The 10,333-nt window shown below is 36.6% G+C and overlaps 1 protein-coding gene across 5 annotated transcripts in view; it reads right to left on the reverse strand.

Moving 5' to 3' along the window:
* The window catches only part of il1rapl1a (interleukin 1 receptor accessory protein-like 1a), a 260,744-nt gene that overhangs the window by 73,874 nt on the left and 176,537 nt on the right, over positions 1-10,333 (reverse strand). The window lies entirely within an intron of this gene.

Raw genomic sequence — 10,333 nt, forward strand, 5'->3', positions numbered from 1 at the left:
GTATTGGTTCGGGTAGTCGTAACAAGTTGAGTCCCTGTACTGGATATGTCCCGAGGACCAGTCCGCGTCTGGTATTGTGTCCGCTACCGCATCTGGTACCACGTCCCAAGTGTTGCGGACCCTTGATTTTACTGAACAGCCAGCACGTCAAAAAAAAAAAAAAAAAGTTAGAGACACCCAATTGTCCAACGCGGAAGGTCCGTAACCAAATGTTGTGGATGAGAGTGTGTTGGCGTGCATAGCACGGCCTGTTGGATGCCCACACAAACTGTAATCTGATTGTATAATTTTTTACCGACAGATAGTGCGCACTTGTGACTAAGGGTTTAACTGTAAAAAAAACCCAACCCATTATTAAATATGTCACGTTTCCTGTTTGTATCTTTGGTGTTCTCTTCTTTAGATTTACTTCTATCCATACATTGTAAAAAAAATGCGCCAAATTATTCTGTTATAGTGTCAAGTGTCATAAGAGCTTTCACAGAAAGAGGGTTTCTTAGTACAAGTAGGAGCAGGAGATGCCCTAATTACAATAATCCTGATTAACCACACATTCTCATTCCCAAGTCGTCACATATTGACGCTTGGCGAAAGACCCCTCCATGTCAAAAATGTATGTTTTGGGTGTCCCCAACTTGGCTGGCTGTTCCAATTAAATAAATGCTCCCCAACCTCCGGATGGCAAACCTTTACAGGAACATGAACCTCACTAGTACCCCAAGTCTAACCTTAACCCAGTACAGGACGCAGATCTGTATCGGTTCTGATGCGGTACTGCGTCCAGTATCACATCCGACATAACGACTGGATCCTTGATTTAATTGGAACAGTCAGCATGTCAAAAAACGACGAGTTGGGGACATGTCGACGACTTGGGAATGAGAACGTGTAGTGGATACAGTGAATGTCAAGCCTGACAAGACAAGAATTTTTCACATGTCTCACTCTGATCATTTTTTTATCTATTGTAAAGGCTTTCCAATTGTGATTGTGCTATTTTTTGCTATTTAACAAATAAGCTGTTTTTCAAACTGCAATTTTCCTCTACTCCTGATTTACAACAATTTGAATAAAATAAAAAAAAACTCGAAAATGACATTTTAAGATATATTTTCTTTATATATGTTCTCCATCATCAGAGGAAAGTCACAAGAACATGTCAAAAATACACACACAAAATCAGAGTTTAGCTCTTTATCTAAACATAGTTCAAATTCCAGTTAAAGGGCTGAAAATTCAGTCAATTAAAAAAAAAAAATTCAATTTTAGAATGAAATGATGCTTGATCATTGGTTGCTTAACTTGAAGACAAAAAAAAATCCATAACCAAAAAACAGGATTTTTTGGCAGGACAGCCAAACCACAGTTATAAACCCACTTCTTTAGAGACTTTGATGTTTGCACACTTAAACTAGAAGAAAAGTTCCTTCCTAAAACAATTTCCACTAAACTGGAAGTCTGCATAGTCCTAAAAAGCCTTAAAACCCTAAAAATCAGCCTCATTAAACTTCCACTATTCACAGCTGGTCCAAAACAGCCAGCTAGGTATTGTCTTCTCACCATACTCAGTTTCCATCTGACTGCCAAAAGAAAACCACAATTCATCACTTTTTAAGAAATAAAGGTTCCTCCATGAAGTTTAGCCTAACTGCTATTTGACCGTAGAACCACATGCCAAAGCCTCCTGCCTGCTACAGTGTTTTTGTGCAAACATCAAAGCTGATGGAAGTTCAGACCCATCTAGCTTTGCAATCAAAAGAAGTTTTAGTGACTCTGAAAAATAAAGAGATGCTTTTATGTCTTCAGAACATCTCTTTTGAGTTGTTTTGAACCCCATGGTACAATTAGTTACATCTGTTAGTCATACTCAAAACAGACCAAACCCCGCCCAGCATTTTATTGAATAGTATTGTATTAATTTAGAGGGGATTTTTGCAGTTTGTTCATTAGCTTTAATATGAGGGAGTAGGTTTTGAGAGTTGTTTGAACGTTTATTCTGTCTGGTGTTTGTATTCAATTGAAAAAATCTATCTTGCGCCTCAATGCAAAACACTGTTTGATGAGCGCGGTCTTGAAAAGTGCCTCAGTCTCAAAGGATTTGATTGTGTTTTTAACTGGATCAGATGTCTGGGATGCGGCACCTGCTTGTATGCAAATCGGGGCAGTAAGGCTCACTGATATCTGAGAGAGGGGCGGTCACGGGCTTTTAGGCACAACAGTTTGCACTTTTATTAGCTAATCACACAGTACAAATTACAATGGATACTGATACAATTTTAATTACATATCAAACTGCTATAGGTAATTACACAATGGGTGCACTGGGCAAACAAATGAGGATAAGCAGATGTGGTAAAGAGAGCAGAGATATGAGGCTGCACTGACAACACGAGGATAGAAAAGAAAGGAAATTCTGTATGAGGTCTCCTACACATACTTTTAGTAAGTTTACTTCCATTCAGATAACCATTTCTTTATGTACATAAATTATTATGCTTTCGCCCCACTAACAAAAAAAAGTAGCAACCATATTTTTTGCACTGTAAGGTACACTGAAAGGCTTTAATTTTTCTTTTTCCTTTAAAAAAGAAAACAACAGACTCTTTTATTATCTAAAGCGCTAAATATACAGATTATTTCTAGCTGTGCTGGATGATGTTGAAGCAATTTTGAGAGGTACACAAAGCTGTCAAAATGTTTGGTTAAGTGTAATTGTGAATACGCTAACGTAACATGTAGTGTGTTTGCTTTTGTTAAATGTGTAACTTACAAAGTTGGGAGTTAGCATAGTCACAGTAACATTTATTTTAGCGAAATCACTGTTTTTGTGCAAGTTACAAACAAGGTTGGGAGTTACAGGTGTGAACATGCTAACGCGGCTATCGTTTCTAATGTGGCTAACGTTTAGCGTTCAGACTACTTTTTTAGATGCTACAAACAAGGTTGGAAGTTGCAGGTATTGTGAAAATGCTAAAATGGCTAATGTTTCTAATCTAATGTGTTGCAATGTGTTTTTTGGCACATTATGTACAAGGTTGGGAGTTACAGGAACTGTGAATACGCTAACATGGCTAACGTTTCTAGTGTAGCGTGTTGGAATGTGCTTTTGTCATGTTATATACAAGGTTGGGAGTTACAAGAACTGCAAATATGCTAATGTTGGCTAACATGTGGCTAACATGTGGTGTGTCGAACTGTTTTTTATGCATTACTAACAAGGTTGGGACTTAGCATAACCACAGTTACATTTTTTTTAGCTGTATCAGTCTGTTTTTGTACATGTTACGAACAAAGTTGGGAGTTTCAGGTATTGTGAATATGCTAATGAGACTACCATTTCTACTGTGGCTAATGTGTAGCGAGTCAGATACTTTTTTACATGTTGCAAACAAGGCTTGGAGATACAGGTATTGTGAATATACTAACGTGGCTAACACTTCTTATGTGGCTAATGTGTAGCATGACAAACTTCTTTTTTCTGCATTTTACCTACAAGGTCTGGAATTACAGGTATTGTGAATATGCTAACACGTCTGTCGCTGCATTTTCTGTATGCGGAAGCAAATCGGTTGCACCCGTCTCCCGCATATGCAAACCAAACGTCACTTCAGCTCGAGCATTTTCCGGTCTTTGGACGGTAACAACAATAATAACCTCGCAGGATGTTAATATAGCACTTAAAATGATTATCATAGTGAAAACGTTCACTTATTGTTGAAAAAAACCAAAGGAGAAAGACACGTTAAGGATCAGGACTTTACGATCTTTCAGTGACTACAAACGGACTACAAATGTTTTCTTCTTCTGTAGTACAACATGACGGCAGTTTACTCCCTAAGCTAAGAGGATACAGCGCCACTTCAAAACACTTTATTTTCTCCGGTAATCCAAACACGTTATTAACGGTAACTCGGTGGCTTTTTTTTCGAACTGTTATCCAGTCAGGAGAAGCTCTCGGTTGTTGAGAAAAACATAAATTCTTGTGATCAATGAGTTTTACTGTTTGGAAATGACTCTGTGGTATAGTGGGTGAAGAGCGGAAGTGACGTGTGGTTCGCGCATGCGGGATGAGCGATGCAACCGACTTGCTTCCGCATACAGAAAATGCAGCCACAACGTCTAATGCTTATAATGTGTTGCGTGTTACAAACTAGATCAAGAGTTACTGTGAGTGCATTTAATAAAATCTTTGTATTTTTTTTAGGTGTTACAAACAAGGTTGGGAATTAACCGTAACCACAGTTTCCTTCTTTTTAGCCACATCAGTCTGTTTTGTACATGTTGCAAACAAAGTTGGGACTTACAGGTAATGCGAAAATGTGTTTTCACAATACGCATTTCGTTTCTATGTGGCTAACATGTAGCGTGTTACACAGTAGTTCAGGAGTTACTATAAAAATCTGACTGACAAACTTAGCTCCCTCTCTTTTCTCGTTTAAATCACCTTATAGTGTTCCTTAAATATAACAAAAGTTTGAAAATAGACCATTAATTGATGGCGTGCCTTTGATTCCAATGCACCCTATAGTGCAGAAAATATAGCATGTCGAGGATTAAAAACCATTAGAAAAAAACCTCAATTGGTAGAGTGGGTGAAAACTACATAAAAAAAATAAAAGGTTTTTCCTTTTAAGTAAAAATCCAATTAATTAAATTGAATTTGTATATATTTTTTCTCAACTTTGGTCAGAGGTGAACAAGTAAAGATTTAACTGAAAAAGAAGTGCTGCAGTCACTGACCAGTTCGCTCCTCTTCTCCTAATTTAGAGCTACAATAACAAATAGATGCTGCATAAATCACACATTTTCTAATTGGTGTTGTGTTTGTGCATTCTGGGGTCTTGAACTTGATTCACACTCTAGTCTCACATGGCAAGACTTTTGACTTGACTTAATTTTTGCTCTTCAGGGCTTGGAAACAATGTTCTCCTCACAAATACCTTCTTTTTTGGCTTTGGAACATCTCAGTCATATAAAAAAAAAAAGTCTGCCCTCTATTTTCTTATTTTTGTGTTATATTCACAAACACAGGTGATGCCTGTTGTTTGCCAAAGTGACACATTACAACAGTAGCATATGTATCTACATTAAAACACACTTGACTAAATTTGTGGAAAGAATCTTGCAAAACTAACCTCTATTTTTTTCTCTTTACTGTTTAACTCATAATATATTTTTCAAGAAGTCAAGATGAATGAAAACTATCAAATCCTCCCTCCTTTCTGCAAATAAGTATTTACCAATTATCTGCTTACTTCAATTTATTTATTAAGAAGTCATTTCATAAACAATGAATACATTACTATACTGTATTTGCTATAGATTCTTTAATGTTCATATTCAAAATACTTCATAAATGCAAGAGTTTTTACCATGATGAGGTCAATTGAACATCAAGTCATAGTCTATGATTAAAATAGAAGGTTTTTTTTTTTTTTGAGATGGTCTACTTTAGTATGTAAATCTATGGGAACAAACACCATGATTTTAGGTTTACTTTGGCATGAAGATTTGTTTACCAGGCTTAATGCTACATTCGCTCTGACCTCAGAAACACATGTTCAAGCGACCTCTTCCAGTGACAAGTCTATGTTTTTAGGCTCTTGTTTGGACTCTGCTTACAAAACGCACAACCATAGGATGCACATTGTAAGCTAAACCAGGTTTAATCAGTCAGGGATTCAGATTTGCAATGAATTGTGTCCTTTTTAATTCACCAAAGTACTGACTATTTTTAAATTGACCGTGGATGAAAAATGTATAAATGCGGTATGTGCTCAGATGGAATTATATGACGCCAATTCAATCACATAGAGCTTTTACTGGGGCAAGATTTGTGAGATTTACACCGCTTCCACTTCTCGCACAAAGCTTCCTCTAGGTGGCGGGCAGAGACAGTCCAGTGTTAACACTAAAGCACGTTCAAGAACCCACATTCAGAGGGTTCTTGGACATACATCACATGACACATCACATTGGTGTAAGAGACTCCACAGCTGAGAGGTAGCACAGATATGGTGGGTCCCCCTATTTAACAAGAAAACATCACCCAGACAAATAAGACTTAAAGTTCTCCAAATAGGTTTACAAAGTATAATGATTTGTGTTGCTGATCAGTATAAATTTATGGTGACTCCAAGTTGGGGGTCCTGACATCAGAAAGCCCATTTGTGATGAAAGCAAACATTTCTTACTAGCTTTCATAGATAATTTTTACATTTGGTTTGGGGTGTTGTAATATAAACTTTACAACTGAGGTTATTTATTTATTTTACAAATTCTGTCTTCATAATTCTTGTATTAACACTTGCAAGAAATGTTTCCCCCTTCAGTCCTCCTGTATTTCCTTATTCCATCAGAATCTGAAGCTTTCAGCGCTAGCAGTGCAAAGCACCAGTACTGCCTCGTGTTCTCAAACAGTATATTCATGTCTTAAAAAAACAACTTTACGTCACTAAAGTTCAAGATAATTTAATTTAGGAGATTTAAATTCGATTATAAGTAAATTACCTACTTAGCTATTGATTACTTATTGCAGATGTTCTTGATGGTTCGAATGCTCTATCTGAGCTCTTTTATCTCCTCCCTATAAATAGAACAGAGATACACAGAGATACGATGCTTGTTGATTGTGGCCCCAACTGTCTTCCAATACGGATCAAAGCATACGAGCTGGTATGGAGCTTCACATAAATAATGATCCAGTTATAGTTGTTAACCACAGTATAGAAAATGGATGAGCAGCGTTAGCATCTTAAGTTAGATCAACTGGAAGAGATCTTCAATAAAATAAGATGAGTCTGGTTAGAATCATTTAAAGTTCACAAATAATTCAGAAATGTTTGTATATGTTTTTAAATGTGCTTATTTTTGGATTTTGTCATTTTTCTAATAAAATGTAGCATTTTATTGTGTATTTGCAGTCTACTTTTCTACACATTTCTATCAATATTATCTGTTTGTTCTATGTTAACATTAAGAAAAACAAAAATAAACTCTGAAATCAACAGAGCTTGTTCAGATTCAGCTTAGAAATAATAATAATAGAGCTTGTTCACATTCTTGAAAACAAGTTAAAAATATAAACATTTAAGGCTTTAATTCTATATATCTTTTCTTATGAAAAATATTTGATTTACAATTGTTTAGAGGAATCATGTTCTGTGTTATTCTTTCAAAAAACACCTTCCATGGAGAGATAGCTTCGTGAAACCTTCCTTAGGCCTCACACGCACCGGGGGTTGATCCATACTGGTTTGTGGTCATTGTATCGTGAAGTATTTATAAGCCTAAGCATAAGTTGCGTGCACTAATATAGTACGAGTGATGCTGTCATGTATCCACTCGTAAGGCCAGTTGAAACTGAGGCATCAGTTTTTGATGCATCTATTTGTCGTCTATTTGGTGTTTTCACAGAAGGCAAAACCTTGTCTGCAGAATACATCTGGTCTTTGTTGTCAGTCCTTGAGTTTCTGTGGTTTACCAAGAAGTTGAATACTCATCAAGCCAAGTGATCTTTCATCCAATTGCCTCATTTATTCTTTCTCTTACCCTGGACAGACTAGCGACCTCTCCAGGGTGTACTCTGCCTTCGCCCAATGTTAGCCTCTGACTGCCCTGTGACCCCGAAAGGGATACACTGGGATACGAAAATGGATGGATGGATTTCTATCAAGTGGGCCAGAAGGTATGGATATCCACTGCTAATATCTCTCTCCAAATCTCTGCTGGTTCACAAAATCTTTGATTTCTTGAGCTCTTCAGTCGGACAGGTAGGGCTGCAGCTTCCAGCCTCTAGTGGACTGAACGGGTTATAGTCCTGACCTTCCGTCTAAAACGTTTGCTTTTTCGATTTTAAGCCAAATTTACTTCCTTTTTTGTTGCCACATTTCTGTTTCTAATAGACCCTTTTCACGGTGACGTCAGTCAAAAAGGCGACAGGGACGAAAATCCATTGTTTGGATTTAGAACGACAAATCTGACAGCTAAACGCTCTTTGACACAATTTTACGTAAATAATAAAAAGTGACCTTATCGATTTCAACAGATTAATATACAATATTTATTTTATAACAGGCTGTTGCATTTATGTGCAAACATGCACATACTTTTCTAAGATCATTTTATTGTCTTTCTTGTTTCATGAAATGAACTAAGATGAATCTATTGTGTTTTTTTTTTTCTAAAAAAACATTGTGAGAAATTAATGGCAACAAAAATGCATTTTCCTTTGCTGCTACAGTACAAGAAAAGATTTCTTGATTATTTTCTGTGCTAAACATGCTACTATATTTCAGTATTAACCTTCTATTATGTACCCCTATTACTTTCAATGTATCTTCATTTCATCCCTGATTGCACAATAGGAACACCTATATGAGTATGTGTATAGAACTGGACTATTTTCCACATCAAAGATCTTATGCAGTGACTGGTTGGAGACATTTAAAGAAAAAATAATGGAGGCAGTTATAATTATCCTTAAACATATCCCACTCCCTGCTGTGCTGAGAACGTAACAATACTCGAGTGTTTCAACATCAAAGCCAAGGTGGTGTGCGTTCTCTCAAACACACAGCAACGGAGGACTCACAAGCACTTCAGGAAGGAACTTTTTTATGTTTATCCTACAGATCTTATTAATAGTCATATCCATTAATGATGGTGTGGAAGCTTTCTGAACCAGAGAACAAGATCTAAGTTTTAAAAACTCAACTTGTGTTGAAAAATAAGATAAAAACTAAAGAAAAAACGTAGAAATTTTAGTGTAGATCATTCCTATAAAATGCTTTGAAGGTAAATTGAACATATTTGCACATAAAGTGTAAGGAGACTAGAGAAAAATCCAATTTAAACAGACAATTGTGATACAAACGTTAAAGAAAAGCAGGGAGAAAGACACCCTGAACTAAGAAATCATGTCTTGGACATTTAGTGATATTGTATATCTCTGCTCTCTGAAGGTCAATGAAGGTCAGCTTTTTTTCTAATTGGCACCATCAGCCTGCCAGGTGCCATAGTTTGCTTGTTAATGTTTTCAATAGGTTATTGCTGACTTTTTTTTGACTATTTTTTACCATTTTGAGGAACATCGTTTACATGATCCGCTGTTGTCACTTGGCAACAACAAAACGCCGCCAGAGAAGCAACCTGAGACCGGAGGAGAGGCTGAGGAGACTGACGTCCTGTAGAGATGGTTTTTGTGATTGTGATTTTGTATTTGCCTCTTTTTACCGAGTTACCCGCTGGGGGGAAGTGTGTCTGTGTGTGTGTGTTTTTTTAGGGGGGGTGGAAATACACTGACAGAAACAGAAAAACCTGTCGAACAAACTGGTGTGGAGCTCCTTCTATAACTTTAATTGCTTCTGTCACATCTGGACTAATCTTTGTGTGACATTGAAACAAAAATAAAAAAGCTTTTCAAATGAAGGTAAAGTCCTGAATGGATGGTTGAGAGAAGGCTGGCAGAAAACTCAGCTTTACTTTCAGTGTTTGTGATCATCACAGCTACAATCACTGCAGTAAATTGCTTTGCACAAAAGACATGTTGTACACATCCTTATGCATTACCAATGGTTTGTATTATGTACCCTATGAGTCGCTCCAGAGTATATGTTGCAACAGTCAAAAAAAAAAAGACAAAAGCATAAAAAAGAAGAAAAAAAAATCACTTAGAAGTAGAGCTGAGAAAGTTAATGCACGCGATTAATCAAAAAGAATTAATGCGTTAATAGTCATTGACGCATATTTATCCCACCTCACGCAGCAGCAGTCCTTCATCTTTCCTCGAGACGTCACACCTCCATGGTGTGCTATCCCACTTTTACTATAGTCATCTAAATAATCAATCAATGTTTAGTACTTTCATCTTGCTATTTTTTTTGGTTTAGATCACTTTTTCACAAAAAGTGGACTATTTGATCCATGGTCCGGAGCGTTGTCGCCTCGACTGCAGCAGTAAAGGAAAGCAACATAAATGTGATCATTACAATAGGTTACATAGAGCATCAGTTCAGTTCACTTATCGGTTCTTTTTATCCAGATGATGAAGGAAAGATTCTTTTTTTAAAGCATCCTCTGAAGTGATATAGAGATTCAGAACTTCTTTTTTTGTTTGTTTGTTTGTTTGTTTCTACGTCTGCAGGTTTGTTCCTTACGGCTGAATGTCAACGTTGGTGTTTTCTTGCAGTAATACTGCAGATGTAAAAGTCTTCACAGTTACATTACTGTTGATGTGCTTTGTAGTAACAAATTACACTTCTGAGTTAACACTTAATAAATTAAACAATTTCAGACAGTAAAATTGTTCAAAAGTCACATATTGTCATGTATA

The sequence above is a fragment of the Oryzias melastigma genome, linkage group LG21 (assembly GCF_002922805.2).
Source record: "Oryzias melastigma strain HK-1 linkage group LG21, ASM292280v2, whole genome shotgun sequence".
In the NCBI taxonomy this organism is placed as follows: domain Eukaryota; kingdom Metazoa; phylum Chordata; class Actinopteri; order Beloniformes; family Adrianichthyidae; genus Oryzias; species Oryzias melastigma.